Genomic DNA, 19,649 nt, shown 5'->3' on the forward strand with positions numbered 1-19,649 from the left:
TGAAATCTGTTTTATCAGAGAGTTCCTTATAGGTTCCTTATAGGATGGACAACTTTTATGAGCATCCAGCATAGGCCTATCTCATGATAGGGGATGTATAACTCCATTCTCCTGTAACTAACTTTGGCAGGTGTCAGAGAACAGCACACACTGTTTCTTTTCATATAGATTTGATTTACTCTGAACCCAACAGCAAGAGGTCCGTTTGCTGTCACACCCTCCGAAGCTCTCTCTAATGGATTGGAAATGAATCACTCGCAAATCAAACAATCCAAGCAAAATGAGGCAGAGAATTCTGGGCACAAAGCTTTCTGGGCACAAAGCTTTACATTTCCTGACCAGTAAAACTGAATGTTCTGAGAACGGAAGTTAACATTTTGCCTGTTCTGGGAATGTACATTTTTAGGTTGCAGGGAGGTTCTGTGAGCCTTTTCCTATGATTCTCTGAACGTTTTCCTGGTAGGTTTTGATAACGTTCTGAGAACAGAAAAAGTTGGATTATTTTAAGGCAATTAAATAACGTTCTGTTTCAATAAGAACTTTAATAACACTGCTATCTTATGTGAATGGATTTAAATGCCAAGCACAGGTAGGACACATGGAAATTAATTTGCTTAGGCATTAATCATGCAAAAACTTCTTTATTGTGGAACATCATCAGTGAGACTTGAACTTATGATCGATCTTCTGTTCCCTATCAATGGAATTAGTCCACTGCACCACCAGCAAGGAGGTAGCATGCCATGTTTTTTTAACTCATACAAAGCTGTTCATTTTAGTCTATTCAAACAGACATTTCAAAGGAAACAAGCACTCATTAAGATCAGGTGTGGCCAATTAGTGTGCACAGCCAACACACCTGAACACTTAACAAGATAGGGGATAGAGAAAGTTTTGTTGACGCAGAGATAGAAATGCATATGTTTTTAAATAACATTCTTAAAAGTTTTTTTAACTTTACTAATGTTTTCTTTTAGTTTTTTTATGGAAAGTTTTCTTTATGTTCTGAGAGCATGACTTTATATAGTACTGTCAAAAAAACTGCAGAAAACATTATGATGAAGCACTGAAATTCCTACAGAAGAACATTGTTTCGTAACATTCTCTGAACATTCTGAGAACATGACATTAAATAGAACCATGAGGAAACCTGTAGGAAATGTTATGATGAAGCACTGAAATTCCTACAGAAGAACATTGTTTCTTAACATTCTCTGAACATTCTGAGAACATGACATTAAATAGAACCATGAGGAAACCTGTAGGAAATGTTATGATGAAGCACTGAAATTCCTACAGAAGAACATTGTTTCGTAACATTCTCTGAACATTCTGAGAACATGACATTAAATAGAACCATGAGGAAACCTGTAGGAAATGTTATGCTGAAGTGCTGAAATTCCCACAGTAGAATGTTGTTTCTTAATGTTCTCTGAACTATTTTAGAACATTCCCACTGTCAAACCAGTTGGAGAACATTCCTAGAACATTATCAAAAATGTAATTAAATGTAGCCATGTTTGAACTTTTAGGAAATGTTATGTTAAAGTAATGAAATGTCAACATTATTTTGTCAAGTTCCTTAAATGTGCAAAGAATGTTCCAGAGCCAAGCAACTATCCTGTACCATTACCAGAACGTTGTGGGAAGGTTGTATGTAAAATAACCATCGGACAACCACGCTCTCACCAAGCTCTAAGAAATATATGGTGCTCAGTAGAGAACGACGAATATGGATTCTTTAGGGCCGTTGCCATACCGATTTTTGGTGGTCAAGGAGGCGGATGGCCGATATTTTAGGCCGATATTCAATATCATTAAATCAGAAAATGTTGGTGAAAAAGAGAGCCATATTTTGAAATCAATCTTGACTTTGTTTTTACCAATGTAACTGCAGTGGCTTGCGAAAGTATTCACCCCCCCCCTTGGCATTTTTCCTATTTCGTTGCCTTACAACCTGGAATTAAAATGGATTTTTGGGGGTTTGTTTCAATTGATAAAAAAATATCATACCACTTTGAAATTGAAAATATTTTTAATTGTGAAACAAACAAGAAATAAGACAGAAAACTTGGGCGTGCATAACTATTCACCCCCCCCCCCCTCTCCAAAGTCAGTATTTGTTGAGCCACCTTTTGCAGCAATTACAGCAGCAAGACTCTTGGGGTATGTCTCTATAAGCTTGGCACATCTATCCACTGGGATTGTTGCCCATTCTTCAAGGCAAAACTGCTCCAGCTCCTTCAAGTTAAACATCTTGAGTGTTTCTTTAGCAGTATGCTTAGGGTCATTGTCTTGCTTAAAGGTGAACCTCTGTCCCAGTCTCAAATCTCTGGAAGACTGAAACAGGTTTCCCTCAAGAATTTCCCTGTATTTAGCACCATCCATCATTTCTTCAATTCTGACCAGTTTCCCAGTCCCTGCCGATGAAAAACATCCCTACAGCATGATGCTGCCACCAACATGCTTCACTGTGGGGAGGGTGTTCTCGGGGTGATGAGAGGTGTTGGGTTTGTGCCAGACATAGCATTTACCTTGATGGCCAAAAAGTTACATTTTAGTCTCATCTGACCAGAGTACTTTCTTCCATATGTTTGGGGAGTCTCCCACATGCCTTTTGGCAAACACCAAACATGTTTGCTTATTTTTTTCTTAACACTCTTCTGTAAAGCCCAGCTATGTGGAGTGTACGGCTTAAAGTTATCCTATGGACAGATACCCCAATCTCAGCTGTTGTCACGTCCTGACCTTAGTTCCTTTTTTATGTCTCTATTTTAGTTTGGTCAGGGCGTGAGTTGGAGTGGACATTCTATGTTTTGTTCTGTGTGTTATATTTCTAGGTGTTTGGCCTGGTATGGTTCCCAATCAGAGGCAGCTGTCAATCGTTGTCTCTCATTGAGAACCATACTTAGGCAGCCTGTTTTCCCACTATGGGTTGTGGGTAGTTATTTTCTGTTTAGTGTGTTTTGCACCTGATGGAGCTGTTTTGCTTGTTCTTTAGTTACTTGTTTGATAGTGTTCAGTTTTACCATTAAAATGAACACTTACCACGCTGCACCTTGGTCCTCACCTTCTTCCACCAACGGTCGTTACAGCTGTTGAGCTTTGCCGCTCCTTCAGGGTTATCTTTGGTCTCTTTGTTGCCTCTCTGATTAATGCCCTCCTTGCCTGGTCCTTGAGTTTTGGTGGGCGGCCCTCTTGACAGGTTTGTTGTGGTGCCATTACCTTTCCATTTTTTAAATAATGGATTTAATGGTGCTCCGTGGGATGTTCAAAGTTTCTGATATTTTTTATAACCCAACCCTGAACTGTACTTCTCCACAACTTTGTCCCTGACCTGTTTGGAGAGCTCCTTGGTCTTCATAGTACCGCTTGTTTCGTGGTGCCCCTTGCTTAGTGGTGTTACAGACTCTCGGATCTTTCAGAACAGGTGTATATATACTGAGATCATGTGACACTTAGATTGCACATAGGTGGACTTTATTTAGCTAATTATGTGACTTCTGAGGGTAATTGGTTGCACCAGATCTTATTTAGGGGCTAGATAGCAAAGGGGGTGAATAGATATGCAGGCACCACTTTTCCGGGTTTTTTGTTGACATTTTTGAAACACAAATTTTTTTAAATTTCACTTCCCCAATTTGGACTATTTTGTGTATGTCCATTACATGAAATCCAAATAAAAATCAATTTAAATTTAAATACAGGTTGTAATGCAACAAAATACGAAAAAATGCCAAGGGGGTGAATACTTTTGCAAGGCACTGCACATGACAACATAATGGTAATTCTTAGTAATTATTTGAATGATCAGTCTCTTGATAAACTGGGTAAATTAAGATGGCATAGGCCTACTCACAATACAGGTGAATGCATATTCAATAGGAGTGTGTGCATGCAACGAGTTACTGAGCTTGTTTTGGCTGATCAGTGGAGTCTATGGTGCTACAGATGACAATCTGTTTGCCTTCCATGTGGAACTTATATTAGCTTACTGATCAACAACATTTACTTAGAAGCATCACTCCAGCATGTCAAGCCTGTATGGAAGATCATATAGGCACCACTGTTAGTTAGAGAATCTAAAATAACATCTATTCATTGCAAAAGGGTCCTACGTAACATCATGATTTGTGATAGTAGATGCTTATGAAACAAGCATTTTCCAGGATCGGGATTTTTTGGTTTGTTTTCAGATGTCAGGACTAGAGGAAAACCGGTTATGATTTTTCAACGCCGATACCAATACCGATTATTGGAGGACCAAAAAAAGCTGATACTGATTAATCGGATGATTTTTATATATATATATTTGTAATAATGACAATTACAACAATACCTAATGAACAATGAACACTTATTTTAACTTTATGATTTTATTTATGTACTATATTTAGCCTCAAATAAATAATGAAACATGTTCAATTTGGTTTAAATAATGCAAAAACAGTGTTGGAGAAGAAGAAAGTAAAAGGGCATTATGTGCCATGTAAGAAAGCTAACGTTTAAGTTCCTTGCTCAGAACATGAGAACATATGAAAGATGGTGGTTCCTTTTAACATGAGTCTTCAATATTCCCAGTTAAGAAGTTTTAGGTTGTAGTTATTATAGGAATTATGACACGTTGGCTATTTTTCTCTATACCATTTGTATTTCATATACCTTTGACTATTGGGTGTTCTTACAGGCACTTTAGTATTGCCAGCCTAATCTCGGGCATTCATAGGCTTGAAGTCATGAAATGCATCCAGCATTGCTAAGAGCTGGTGGAAAACGCAGTAAAGTGCTGTTTGAATGAATGCTTACGAGCCTGCTGCTGCCTACCACCGCTCAGTCAGACTGCTCTATCAAATATCAAATCATAGACTTAGTTATAATAAACACACAGAAATACCAGCCTTTGGTCATTATTGTGGTAAAATCCGGAAACTATCATTTTGAAAACAAAACGTTTATTTGATCAAATGGGTGGCAACGCTAAGTTTAAATATTGCTGTTACATTGCACAACCTTCAATGTTATGTCATAATCATATACAATTCTGGAAAGTTAATTACTGTCTTTGTTAGGAAGAAATGGTCTTCACACAGTTCGCAACGAGCCAGGCGGCGCAAACTGTTGCATACACTCTGAATCTGCTTGCACTGAACGCTAGGGGAGAAGTGACACAATTTCCCTAGTTAATATTGCCTGCTAACATGCATTTTTTAAAACTAAATATGCAGGTTTAAAAAATATATACTTCTGTGTATTGATTTTAAGAAAGGCATTGATGTTGTGCTTTTGTGCGATTGTGCTTTTTTCGCAAATGTGCTTTTGTTAAATCATCACCAGTTTTGCGAAGTTGACGTAGGCTGTGATTCGATGATAAATTAACAGGCATCGCTTTGATTATACAGGACAAGCTAGTTAACCTAGTAATATCATCAACCATGTGTAGTTAACTAGTGATTATGTGAAGAATGATTGATTGTTTTTAGAAGATAAGTTTAATGCTAGCTAGCAACTTACCTTGGCTTCTTGCAGCCAACAGGTGGTCAGACTGCCACGCAGTCTCCTCATGGATTGCAATCTAATCGGCCATAATCTGCATCCAAAAAGTCAGAATCACGATTGTTAGGAAAACTTGAAATTGGCCCTAATTAATCGGCCATGCTGAATAATCGGCTGCCCTCTCGATTATAGACAATTGGCATGTTCAGCTATCTGTCAAGAAATTGTCGGGTTGTAACTTGATCCTACTGCTACGATTGGATAGAGCGAGATTGTAACTCCGCTCCCTTTCACATCTCCTCACATCTCTCTCCGTCGCTCATATCACTTGGTGCTGTTTACTGCTATTATGAGAACTAGCTCAATGGCGATGACATTTACTAACAAGGAGACCGAGCGTAGGGAAAAAAATGAAACGTCAATGCACATCTAAATGATTCAAATTTGCCCATAGTTTGAGAAGTGAGAATGCACACACGTGTGCTGATCTACAGCTTTTTTGGTTCATAAACATGCTGGAAGATTCTTAGGTAGCTAAACCTTTTGTCAACCTTTATGTAGGCATTTTAAAACACTTTCTTATTACCAAAATAATCTAATCTGACTATCAATTGTCAATTTACAGATAAGATTGCAGCTGGTCAGATCAGCACACCAGTAAATAGCTAACGTTACACCGCAAGTCAGATGGCTCGTTGACGAAAATGGTGCATGTTTAAAATGATAACCAGCTAAAGTTAGCTAGCTACATTGGCTATTATCTCCTATCTGATATCTTAGCACCATTTTTGTCTAGCCAGCTATCCTAATATAGCTAGCTAGCTAACACCACAGACGAAAGCGTTAACTTTGTGACCTGTTAGCAAAGATTAAGATAATTATCTGCTAAAATAGATTGTTTATTGCATGCATTTCCGGGCACGTCGACACAAGCCTTATTATTAGTGTATTGACTAAACTACTATTTGCAACAGGAGTTTGATTTTGGTCACTGTGTCAATTCATCCATTTCTCAATACTGCAGCTTTCTGTTTGCGAATGAGCTATTGCTGATTTTTCCCAGCTAAACGTTCCTCTGCATTATGCAGTGCTCGTGGCTCAGCCGGTGAGTGGCGGCTAGCATAGCAGCAGCTTTGCTATGTAGAGGGATTATCGGCAAAGCCGATAGAGAAAGGCCAATAGCCAATAGACTAGAAAAATACAATATCGTCACAATATATCGGCTTGTTCTCTGTTTCTCAAAATGTTATGTGCTAGCTGCGCAGGTCTGAGAAAGTTGAAATGGGAAGAAAACAATGCCTCTGTTTTTGAGGATTAGTTCCCTTGCTTGAACTGTGAAACACAAGGATGCAGGAGGACTGCATATTGCACCTCTCCTCTTGCTCAGGCACTGCAAAACCTGAATATTGATATGGACAAACTGCTGTGTGGCTATAAGGTCAACACAGAAAGCACTGTTCTTTGTATTGATATTACACTGCCAATGGCACTGACACTTATCACTGCACCGCTCTGCTTTGCCAAATGTAAATAATACCTTTCATCGGCCATAACATTAATCATCGCCGATACCAAAATATGTAATATCTTCCCTTTTCACTACTACACTTCACAATTAACCTGTTGTATACTGTTAATGCTACTTTCTCCCTCCTCTAACTTTATGTACCTCACTTGTTATTTGGTCACAAACTTTGTTTACTGGCTCTTACATGACTGCAGATACTTTTATTTTGTTGTCACTTTGCCCAGCTGCTACCAGCAATATCACGCAACATTAAATAAGACCTGATTCAGAGCTTATGCTAATGTAAGGGCCGACGCCGGAGATGAGAAGCAGGTACGGGGAGTCAACATTTAATCAGGAAACAGACAAAGACCAAGAAAAGAACAGCGCCAGCACACAGGTACAAAAGGACAAACAATTAATGCTGAAGCAGAGAACAGAGCTGGGAACCAGACAGATATAGAGGTAATGACAGAGATGATTGAGTCCAGGTGAGTCCAATAATCGCTGATGCGCGTGACGGGGTAAGGCAGGTGTGCGTAATAATGGTGTCAGTAGTGCGTAATGCTCGGGACCTGGAGGGGGAGTGGGAGCAGGCGTGATAGCTAAGCTACAGTAGCAGGAGTGGTTGTAGTAGCTAACTCCAAACTGCTGCAGGCCCTGCCGCTGACGTAATTACTACTGGCTTCATGGAACCACTCGTCCACTGCCATTATTCCCAATGATGCTGTTTCAAATTAAGACACACTTGCTGTATACCTACCCTTGAAGATATTGTTAGGCTGACGAAGTCCTTGATTAACGTAACCAACATTTTTAAAGTTAATAACCCTGGTAGATATTATGGAGGGTGTACTTTAGGTTTGCCACAGTTTTGGCAAAATATTTTGATGATGAACAGCAGATGACCTGGGTTTGCTTACCCGATTGGTTACACTCTAAATTTGAAGCATACTGTCAATCTTGTGCTAGTGTTTTATTTGTTTGGGATTTTGGGTTCCTCTGATGGTGCAAAAGATCTTGGATAGCTTCTAGCGCTTGATCTCTCTCTCTCTCTCTCTCCTTTGACATACTGTATAATCCCAAGAATATCTATTCGTACAATGTCTCTCTCAATAGGGTTCCTGTAGTCCTCTCCCTCCTACAGCTTCTCCATGCCCACCAGCCACCTACATAACAGCTATTTCCATGCATTATTTGAGCGTTCATTATGAGTTTCCTCTTTATTCCATCTGAGGATTGAAATGCATGCTTTAGGATGATTTGGTATTCTAATCATACAGGAGAGAGCACACACCCGCACAAACACACACACATCACTCCTAGGTAGGGTTGCAAAATTCTGCTAACTTTCTACAAATGTGCTTGTTTTCTAAAAATCCTGGTTAAAGGATTTCTGGGGGGGAGGCGCAATGTCCTTACCCACCCAGGAGAGGGAGTGAGGCTGAGGCAGACCCCCAGAAGTCATAGCACCACAGGCAGAAAGGCCCAGTCCCCAGGCCCAATGATGCGTTTCTGGGAGACAACCCAGGCTTTAGGCCGTCATTATAAATAATATATTTTTCTTACTTGACTGGATGAATACAAGTAAATAGAATATTCTGGGCCTGTTCTGATGACAGGATCCCAGCCCAACTTAATATTCTATGAAAATATATATATTTTTCCATGACAAGTGCAAAGCTCCCCAGATTTAAGATATGCTTCAGTTTGAGAGCTAACCACTCACTGCTGATGTACAGTTGAAGTCGGATGTTTACATACACTTAGGTTGGAGTCATTAAAACTCGCTTTTCAACCACTCCACAAATTACTTGTTAACAAACTATAGTTTTGGCAGGTTGGTTAGGACATCTACTTTGTGCATGACACAAGTAATATTCCCAACAATTGTTTACAAACAGATTATTTCACTTATAATTCACTGTATCACAATTCCAGTGGGTCAGAGGTTTACATACACTAAGTTGACTGTGCCTTGAAACAGCTTGGAAAATTCCAGAAAATTATGTCATGGCTTTAGAAGTTTCTGATAGGCTAATTGGCATCATTTGAGTCAATTGGAGGTGTACCTGTGGATGTATTTCAAGGCCTACCTTTAAGCTCAGTGCCTCTTTGCTTGACATCATGGGGAAATTTAAGAAATCAGCCAAGACCCCAGAAAAAAAATTCTGGTTCATCCTTGGGAGCAATTTCCAAACACCTGAAGGTACCACGTTCATCTGTACAAACAATAGTACGCAAGTATAAACACCATGGGACCATGCAGCCGTCAAACCGCTCAGGAAGGAGACGCGTTCTGTCTCCTAGAGATTAATGTACTTTGGTGAGAAAAGTGCAAATCAATCCTAGAACAACAGCAAAGGACCTTGTGAAGATGCTGGAGGAAACAGGCACAAAAATATCTATATCCACAGTATAACGAGTCCTAAATCGACATAACCTGAGCAAGGAAGAAGTCACTGCTCCAAAACCGCCATAAAAAAGCCAGACTACGTTTTGCAACATGGGGACAAAGATTGTACTTTTTGGAGAAATGTCCTCTGGTCTGATGAAACAAAAATAGAACTGTTTGGCCATAATGACCATCGTTATGTTTGGAGGAAAAAGTGGGATGCTTGCAAGCCTAAGAACACCATCCCAACCGTGAAGCACGGGGTGGCAGCATAATGTTGTGGGGGTGCTTTGCTGCAGGAGGGACTGGTGCACTTCACAAAATAGATGGCATCATGAGGTAGGAAAATTATGTGGATATATTGAAGCAACATCTCAAGACATCAGTCAGGAACTTAAAGCTTGGTCGCAAATGGGTCTTCCAAATGGACAATTACTCCAATCATACTTCCAAAGTTGTGGCAAAATGGCTGACGGACAACAAAGTCAAGGTATTGGAGTGGCCATCACAAAGCCCTGACCTCAATCCCATAGAAAATGTGTGGGCAGAACGGAAAAAGGCCTACAAGCATGACTCAGTTACACCAGCTCTGTCAAGAGGAATGGGCCAAAATTCACCCAACTTATTGTGGGAAGCTTGTGGAAGGCTACCTGAAACATTTCACCTAAGTAAAAACATTTAAAGGCAATGCTACCAAATACTAATTGAGTGTATGTAAACTTCTGACCCACTGGGAATGTGATGAAAGAAATAAAAGCTGAAAGAAATAATTCTCTCTGCTATTATTCTGACATTTCACATTCTTAAAATAAAGTGGTGATCCTAACTGACCTAAAACAGGGAATTTTTACTAGGAATAAATGTCAGGAATTGTGAAAAACTGAGTTTAAATGTATTTGGCTGAGGTGTATGTAAACTTCCGACTTCAACTGTATATCACCCCAGTATCCTTTTTTAAACTTCTAAAGAAGTTAGTTGCCGTTGTATATGGTCTGCATTCAGGTCTACACTGCTTTGTTTGCTCCCTCTTCATGTCCTTGCATTGATTTCTTCACAGCCTTTAAATGTTTGTTTACATAACCTTCTGTCAAGAACATAGTCGACTTGACTTGTCTCTTCTCTACTCGCCACAGTCATCTCCGTCACCTCTAATCACCTCCTCATTAACCCAGTGCAGATGTACTCCCAGATAATTGAGCTAATCATTATAATAATTGCAGATATCAGAGGAACGATCAGGAAGGTTTGCCGCCATGCTCCGGGAGCTCACAAGGTCTTGGGCACTCATAGTGTGATTGCCTTATGTAGTGTAACGACCCTGGGTTTATAAGAACGGAAATCGACGAGCCGCACAAGCATGCTTTTGCAGCACAGTCGATAGCGCGCCGGACCTCGGGCTCGAAGGTCGAGGGTTCGAGACCTGCTCCCTGCCTGTTTCATTACATTGGTGTCGGAAGTGATCGGACTTTCTAGAGACTGAGAAATTTGCTGAACTGTCTCAAGAGTCCCAGGAGTTTGTGAGATTTGTGAAAAGATTAGGTAACCAGTAAATGAAAAAGGGGACACTGTGTATTGATCACTAAGGGAGGGTTCCAGAGGCACTGTTGGAAATGGCTGGTCAGGGCTTAATACTCTTTGTGTTGCCTGCACCCACCTAATGAGACACATCTATGGATCGTCACATTCAGAGAAATCGAAGCCAAAGGCTCCATTTATCAGCCTTGAAGGGGACCACTATCTTTTGCAAGTTTATTTCTCTTCGTCCTTAATGGCAAATCATTTCAGACAGCGCCTGTTGAAATCAGATATAGCGTTATAGATATTCTACATATAAGAATCTTACCATACTGGAAATGGCAGAATTACAGTGCATTTGGAAAGTACTCAGACCCTTGACTTTTTCCACATTTTGTTACGTTACAGCCTTATTCTAACATGGATTTTTTAAATCCCTCATCAATCTACACACAATACCCCATATTGACAAGGCAAAAACTCCAAGTGCGCTGTCATGTGCTTTTTACTGAGGAGTGGCTTCCATCAGGCCACTCTACCATAAAGGCCTGATTGGTGGAGTGCTGATGGTTGTCCTTCTGGAAGATTCTCCCATCTCCAGAGAGGAACTCTGGAGCTCTGTCAGAGTGAGCATCGGTTCTTGGTCACCTCCTTGACCAAGGCCCTTCTCCCCCGATTGCTCAGTTTGGCTGGGTGGCCAGCTCTAGGAAGAGTCTTGGTGGTTCCAAACTTCATCCATTTAAGAATGATGGAGGCCACTGTGTTCTTGGGGACCTTGAATGCTGCAGAAATGTCTCAGAACTCTATGGACAATTCCTTTAACCTCATGGCTTGGTTTTTGCTCTGACATGCACTGTCAACTGTAAGACCTTATATAGACAGGTGTGTACCTTTCCAAATCATGTCCAATCAATCAAATTCAATTGAATTTACCACAGGTGGACTCCAATCAAGTTGTAGAAACATGTCAAGGATGATCAATGGAAACAGGATGCAACTGAGCTCAATTTCAAGTCTCATAGCAAAGGGTCGGAATACGTACGGATACAAGGTTTTTCTGTTTTAAAAAATGTGAAAACATTCCTAAAAACCTGTTTGTCATTATGGGGTATTGTGTGTAGATAAGGAAAATGTGTTATTTAATCCATTTTAAAATACAGTAAGGCTGTAACCTAACAAAATGCAGAAAAGTCAAGGGGTCTGAAGACTTTCCGAGTGCACTGTATGTGATCATATTCTGAATTCTTTGATGGAAGTGGTTATGTGGTGTGCCACAATCGGAAACACAAATTGCAACAAAAAAAGAACATGATTCTGGGGATTTTCATGAAAATGTAATCCAGTCTTTTGGAGGAAGGACTGTTAGTATGTAGCTCCATTTTGAGTCTCATAGTAAGGGGTCTGAATACTTGTGTAAATAAGGTATTTATTTCTGTTTTCTTTTTTATAAATTTACAAAAAAACAAATTCAAACCTGTGTTTTCTTTGTCATTATGGGATTTTGTGTGTAGATTGATGAGGATTTTTATTTATTTAATATATTATAGAATAAGGCTGTAACGTAACAAAATGTGGGGTAAAGGAAGGGGTCTAAATACATTGCGAATGCACTGTTTAATTGTAAACCTTTCTTAAGAAACATTTTAATTCATTAGATGATGATCTTATTGAAAATACTTTGATGGTTGACAATAAGAAACAGGAAACCATTCACTTTGAGCAAATAATTTTCATGTGGGTTATTTATGCATAAGCTGACTCTCTAAATAGAGCTTTGAATGTGTTACACCATTTCCTTTGCTATTTCTGTTTTGAACTTCGGTATGTCTGTTCTGTAGCATAAAATACAACCATTCAGGGGCTAAAAGGTTCAGGGTAATGTTTCTACTCATGGGAGCCCTCTGATGAAGTCCACATGCTAACTGATGAACAGGAGAATGAAGGGATCGAGCAAATGGACTGAAAATGGGATTTTTCTCCAGGAGGTGACTGAAAGGCAGGCTCAAAACGACTGCTATTTTGTCCAATTCCAGCCTTAGAATGAATGTGGGATCTTATTTTCCAACTAAATGGAAAATTGCCACCAAATTGCATGCTCTTTGAGATGGACGACACAGCTTATCTTCACAAAATCATTTTCTGGTCCTTCCCAGGCTGTTCACAGGGTTTTGCTAAGTATTTACGACCTGCTTCCCAGATACCTTTGAACATCGTTTTCAGACACACAGGAGTGCAACAGGAATAAATTGTGCCCCTCCTCTCCCACAGATAGACGGGGAAATAGACTGAGCTAGTGAAGTTATGTCTTTCTTTGATGCTTTGAGATCACAAAGCCCGAGGCGGCGACTGTGAAGTGTGAATTCCATTGAGTGTAAATGACTTTGAATGTATAAAGAAATTGGTGTGTTGGGTTGCATGAACAAATCTGTGACGTGTGACACAAGGACAATAAGACATGAAAATTGCATTGGTGTATTTTTGGTTTATTGCATTGACTCTGGCATTTGTGTCAAGGAAACACTGTACATTTCCTATTTCTTTGCAAAGGCATTCCAGACACAGTAGTTCTGGTTTGGCTTAGGTAGCGGTTAGGAACTAGGTTACATAGCTTGTTTTATGTTATTTGACAAGGAGATGAACTGATATTGGCTATAGGCTGGGAAGAATCAGAGTATCTTGCAGCTGTTCCACTGGAGATTTTAGATTCATATGTAGGCAAATGTTTCCGTGTACCTCACGCACTCTCTCCTCAGAATTACAATGCACCTTTCACCAGGCTGCATATGAATTAGCCTAGGCCTACAACATGTCAGTGAAGTCCCTTGATCATAGTTAACTAATGCTGTGATGGTACACTACATGACCAAAAGTATGTGGACACCCCTTCAAATGATTGGATTCAGCTATTTCAATAACACCCGTTACTGACAGGTGTATAAAATAGAGCACACAGCCATGCAATCTCCATAGACAAAGACTGGAAGTAGAGTGGCCGTACTGAAGAGTTCAGTGACTCTCAATGTGGCACCGTCATAGGATGCCACCTTTCCAACAAGTCAGTTTGTCAAATTTCTACCCTGCTAGAGGTGCCACGGTCAATTGTAAGTGATGTTATTGTGAAGTGTAAACGTCTAGAAGCAACAACAGCTCAGCCGCGAAATGGTAGGTCACACAAGCTCACAGAACAGGACCGCCATTCTGTGAGCATGTTGCAACCGAGTGCTGTCCTCGGTTGCAACACTCATTACCGAGTTCCAAACTACCTCTGGAAGTAACGTCAGCACAATAACTGTTTGTCAGGAGCTTCATGAAATGGGTTTCCATGACCAAGCAGCCACACACAAGCCTAAAATCACCATGCGCAATGCCAAGTGTCGGCTGGAGGGGTGTAAAGCTTGCTGACATTGGACTCTGGAGCAGTGGAAACGCTTTCTCTGGAGTTATGAATCATGCTTCACCATCTGGCAGTCCGACAGACGAATCTAAATTTGGCGGATGCCAGGAGAACGCTACCTGCCGCAATGCATAGTGCCAACTATAAAGTTTGGTGGAGAAGGAATAATGGTCTGAGGCTGTTTTTCATGGTTGGGGTTAGGCCCTTTAGTTCCAGTGAAGGGACATCTTAACGCTAGAGCATACAATGACATTCTAGTCGATTCTGTGGTTCTAACTTTGTGGGAACAATTTTGGAATGCTGTTCCAACATGACAATGCCCGTGCACGAAGTAAAGGTCCATACAGAAATGGTTTGTTTAGATCGGTGTGGAAGAAGTTGACTGGCCTGCACAGAGCCCTGACCTCAACCCCATCAAACACCTTTGCGATGAATTGGAACGCCAACTGCGAGCCATGCCAAATCGCCCAACATCAGTGCCTGACCTCACTAATGCTCTTGTGGCAGAATAGAAGCCAGTCTCCACAGCGATGTTCCAACATCTAGTCAAAAGCCTTCCCAGAAGAGTGGAGGCTGTTATAGCAGCAAGGGGGGACCAACTCCATATTAATGTCCATGATTTTGTAATGAGATGTTCGATGAGCAGGTGTCCACATACATTTGACCATGTTAGAGTATGTATTCCTTTACCTATTTTATTTGATTGGATGTTAATTAGATTGCATGAATGCCATACACATATAAATATGACACAAAAAAACACTCACTACTAATCAGAGATGAACATATGTTTCTTCTTTCAGATAACCTTGCTGATCAATATCTTCAAGCAATTAAAAATGTTACTCTGTTTTGGCTGTTATCGCTTGGCACCGAAACACAATTAAACCTAATGACAGTCACATGTTGACTCAAGCGTGCAAAAGTGATGCGCTTGACAAATATATTTGCAAGTTAAATTAGGTTCTACCAATCAGCAACTTGTGGACAACTTCCACAAGAGAGCATACCCATGGAAACATTATACTAGGGGACCTACTCCACGCAGCAGTCATGATCATGATTAAAAACATCAATAATTGTCCTTGCAGCGTCAGAGCATCGTAGCCCCACTAGCGTTTTGTATATTGATGTGTTTGGTTAGTCAGCTGTGACTTCTCGCTGGCTGTTTACAATACAATGTGTGTGTGTGTGTGTGTGTGTGTGTGTGTTACAATTGTGTGTTACAATTGAGTGCTACTGTGTAGGTGTTACAATGAGTGCAGGTCTATTATATTGGGTATTATGTAAAATCCCAAATCTGTTGTGGACACTCCAAAAGAGAGTGATGTTTGTCCTCTCATGCTGGCACAAAGTGGCCGATGTTATTGTTTAAAAGAGCCTCACTGAGCCTCAGTTGTTTGTTCTCCCTGCATGACACTCACCCAACCAAACATATTGGACTATATAGCTCATGATTATTGTTATTTTGCAGGATTGCCAGGCAAATGATTCACTAGTAGGCTACACCATTTGTATAAACTTGTTGATAAGGGATGTGTCTGGCTCTGTTTGTGGGGTTGTTTACGTCACAGTCCACTAACTCTCCTCCCGCCTGCTGTGACCAGCCCTCGGCAGTGACCCCTGCGAAGCACCCCCGTTTCGCCGGAGCACCGCCAGGGATTGTGGGAAAACAGGTTGTTGGTTTTAATGAGGGTGTGTACTGGGTGGTGTGGTAAAAAGCCCCTGCTGCTCTTATCTAATGATGTCTGCCGCTCCATTCAATTGAGCAAAGGAGGTCACTAAAAGGCTTACCTCATAGACCAGACCACTCTATTCCATTAGAGCGTGTGTGTGTGTGGTTTGTAGTTTCTCTTAATTAAGACCTTAGCCAAAGATACTAGCTACATACCATCTTCTCAGGTCTTTTTACCCACCCCCACTGTAAACAAATGTAAAAGTTATTAATCCAGCTATTTTGATGTTTTAGGCTTTCAATATCCTTTTCAAATAATTACTCCTAGCTTGGATGTTCTGTTTGTTGTGTTTGTTGGAGCTGAACTGTAGAAATGTCCAACTTTCTTTCATCTTTGAGTGCGATTTTTGACAGGTGTGGTTGATGTAGGCCATGTTGTTGTTGTTGTTGTTGCTGCTGTTCTAAAGTAAAATAGGGGGTGCTTATATGTGAGGTGTGAAATGGAAATGGGTTTTTTGACTCCCCCTGAGACACCCTCAGAGAGTGGGGACTCGTTGTGGCTGCTGCTGCTGCAGCATAAGTCTACTGGTGAAATACATTTCTTCACCAAATCCTCAATAATATGGGTTGTATAGTCTTTTGTGACAAAAAGGAAAAGGTTGAAAACCCTCTTCTCATTCAACTCCCTCCATACCCTGCAGAGACCATTTATCAAATTCGATATTGATACTTATTACTTTTCAATTTAATTTTGCACTTAAAACAATATTAAACCTACTGTGTAACTTTACTTGTTTCATTGTTTCAAGTTTTCTCCTAAAACACAACTAATTTGAAATCATTTTTCTAGCAAAAATCCTCTTGGCGCCGTTCCCCCACCAAAGTCACCAATGATCCAAAAGCTCAATTTTTATCTGTCACATTCATTTGCCAGTGATGGCTGCTGACTCCTTGCCTCATTAATAATCCCCCCTCCTCCACTCCTCCTCCTGCCTTTTGCTTGTGGCAATTCTCCTTGAGAATTCATGTTGTTGTTTCTGTAGTTCACACTCGTCCTTGACAGACCCATCAATTTGAGTTCTCTACCTTTCTTTCCTACTCCTTCCATTTATTTTATTCATTCTTCCATTGTTCTCTCTCACTTTCTGTCCTTTTCTTCCCCCCTACTCTTTATACTAACAGACAGTATCACTCCATTATTTCTCTCTCCCTTACCCCTTACCCACGTCTCGTTTATTTTTCCCTTTCCTTCTTTTACTCTCCATCTTACGACTACAACCTTTCTCTTGTTCACTCTCCTCTCCTATTTTTCTCTCTCCTTTCTTTCTCTGTCTCTGACCGTGTGTTTCTCTCTGTCTGTTTTGTGTTTCCAGGAGCTGGTGGGGAGTAACCCTCCTCAGAGGAACTGGAAGGGTATTGCGATCGCCCTGCTTGTCATTCTGGTCATCTGCTCCCTGATCGTCACCTCGGTCATCCTGCTGACACCAGGTACGTGGAGAGGAGAGAGGAGTGGAGGGGAATGGAGAGGATAATGGAGAGGGGAATGGAGAGGAGATGAGAATGGAGAGGAGAATGGAAAGGAAAGGAGAATGGAGAGGAGAATGGAATGGAATGGAGAGGAGAGGGGATGAGGCTGACACCAGGTACAGGGAGAGGGGAGGGAAGGGGAGGACAGGTTTGACACCAGGTGCGTGGAGAGGGGAGGATAGGGGAGGGGCCAGGGTTGACACCAGGTATGTGGAGAGGAGAGAGGATGGGAGGAGAGGAGAGAGGGTTGACACCAGGTGTGTGTGACTGAGAGGAGAGGGGAAGGGACAGGGTTGACCACCGTACCATACGCACAAACAGGTTTAACATGCAGCGTGTGTCACATTATCTTCCAATGTCACAGAGTAGTGCACTCGTAGCTGCAGTGCAGTGGGCTTGTACTCTACCGCAAACACGAAACATGTTCACTGCATGTAGATGGAGTCTTATGTTCTCACATGGGGCTCCCGAGTAGCACAGCGGAAATGTTTACTTACAAGCCCTTAACCAACAATGCAGTTCAAGACGAGTTGAGAAAATATTTACAAAATAGACTAAAGTTAAAGTAATGCAATAAGGATAACAATAACCATGCTATATACAGGGTGTACCGGTACCGGTATTGAGTCAGTGTGCGGGGGTACTGGTTAGTTGAGGTCATTTGTACATGTTGGTAGGGGTGAAGTGACTATGCATAGATAATAAACAACAAGTAGCAGCAGTGTACAAAAGGGGGGGGGGGGATGTAAATAGTCCGGTGGCGATTTTATTAATTGTTCAGCAGTCTTATGGCTTGGGGGTAGAAGCTGTTAAGGAGCCTTTTGGTCCTAGACTTGGCGCTCCGGTACCGCTTGCTGTGCGTTAGAAGGTAAAACAGTCTATAATTTGTGTGACTGGAGTCTCTGACAATTTTATGGGATTTCTCTGACACCACCTATTACACAGGTGCTGGCAAGAAGTTTGGCTCCAGTTATTTACTGGGCCATACGCACTAACCTCTGTATCGCCTTACGGTCAGATGCCGAGCAGTTGCCATACCAGGCGGTGATGCAACCGGTCAGGATGCTCTCGATGGTGCAGCTGTAGAACCTTTTGAGGATCTGGGGACCCATGCCAAATCTTTTCCTCCTTAGGGGGAAAAGGTTTTGTCGTGCCCTCTTCACGACTGTCTTGGTGTGTTTGGACCATGATAGTTCGTTGGTGATATGGACACCAAGGAACTTGAAACTCTTGACCAGCTCCACTACTGCCCCATCAATGTTAATGGGGGCCTGTTCGGACTGCCTTTTCCTGTAGGCCACGATCAGCTCCTTTGTCTTGCTCACATTGAGGGAGAGGTTGTTGTCCTGGCACCACACTGCCTGTTCTCTGACCTCCTCCCTATAGGCCGTCTCATCGTTGTCTGTGATCAGGCCTACCACTGTTGTGTCGTCAGCAAACTTAATGATAGTGTTGGAGACGTGTTTGGCCACGCAGTCGTGGGTGAAGAGGGAGTACAGGAGGGGACTAAGTACACACCCCTGAGGGGCCCCAGTGTTAAGGATCAGCGTGGCAGACATGTTGATGCCTACTCTTACCACCTGGGGGCAGCCTGTCAGGATGTCCAGGATCCAGTTGCGGAGGGAGGTGTTTAGTCCCAGGGTCCTTAGTTTAGTGATGAGCTTTGTGGGCACTATGGTGTTGAACACTGATCTGTAGTCAATGAACAGCATTCTCACATAGGTGTTCCTTTTGTCCAGGTGGGAAAGGGCAGTGTGGAGGGTGATTGAGATTGCGTCATCGGTGGATCTGTTGGGGCGTTATGCGAATTGGAGTGGGTCTAGGATGTCCGGTATGATGGTGTTGATTGATGTGAGCCATGACCAGCCTTTCAAAGCACTTCATGGCTACCGACGTGAGTGCTACGGGGCGATAATCATTTAAGCAGGTTACCTTTGCTTCCTTGGGCACAGGGACTATGGTGGTCTGCTTGAAACATGTAGGTATTACAGACTCAGTAATAAGAGAGATTGAAAATGTCAGTGAAGACACTTGTCAGTTGGTCTGCGCATGCTTTTAGTACCATTTCTGGTAATCTGTCTGGCCCAACGGCTTTGTGAATGTTGACCTGTTTAATGGTTTTGTTCACATCGGCTACCTAGAG

At 41.5% G+C, this 19,649-nt stretch overlaps 1 protein-coding gene across 1 annotated transcript in view; it reads left to right on the plus strand.

Annotated features, from left to right (window-relative positions):
• LOC139420222 (A-type potassium channel modulatory protein DPP6-like) overlaps positions 1-19,649 on the plus strand; it is a 284,853-nt gene that overhangs the window by 157,652 nt on the left and 107,552 nt on the right. Inside the window, exon 2 of the mRNA XM_071170073.1 lies at positions 17,353-17,467. The gene's annotated coding sequence lies outside the window, so the exon portion shown is untranslated. The remainder of the gene's footprint in view (positions 1-17,352; positions 17,468-19,649) is intronic.

The sequence above is a fragment of the Oncorhynchus clarkii genome, chromosome 11 (assembly GCF_045791955.1).
Source record: "Oncorhynchus clarkii lewisi isolate Uvic-CL-2024 chromosome 11, UVic_Ocla_1.0, whole genome shotgun sequence".
Classification (NCBI taxonomy): Eukaryota; Metazoa; Chordata; class Actinopteri; order Salmoniformes; family Salmonidae; genus Oncorhynchus; species Oncorhynchus clarkii.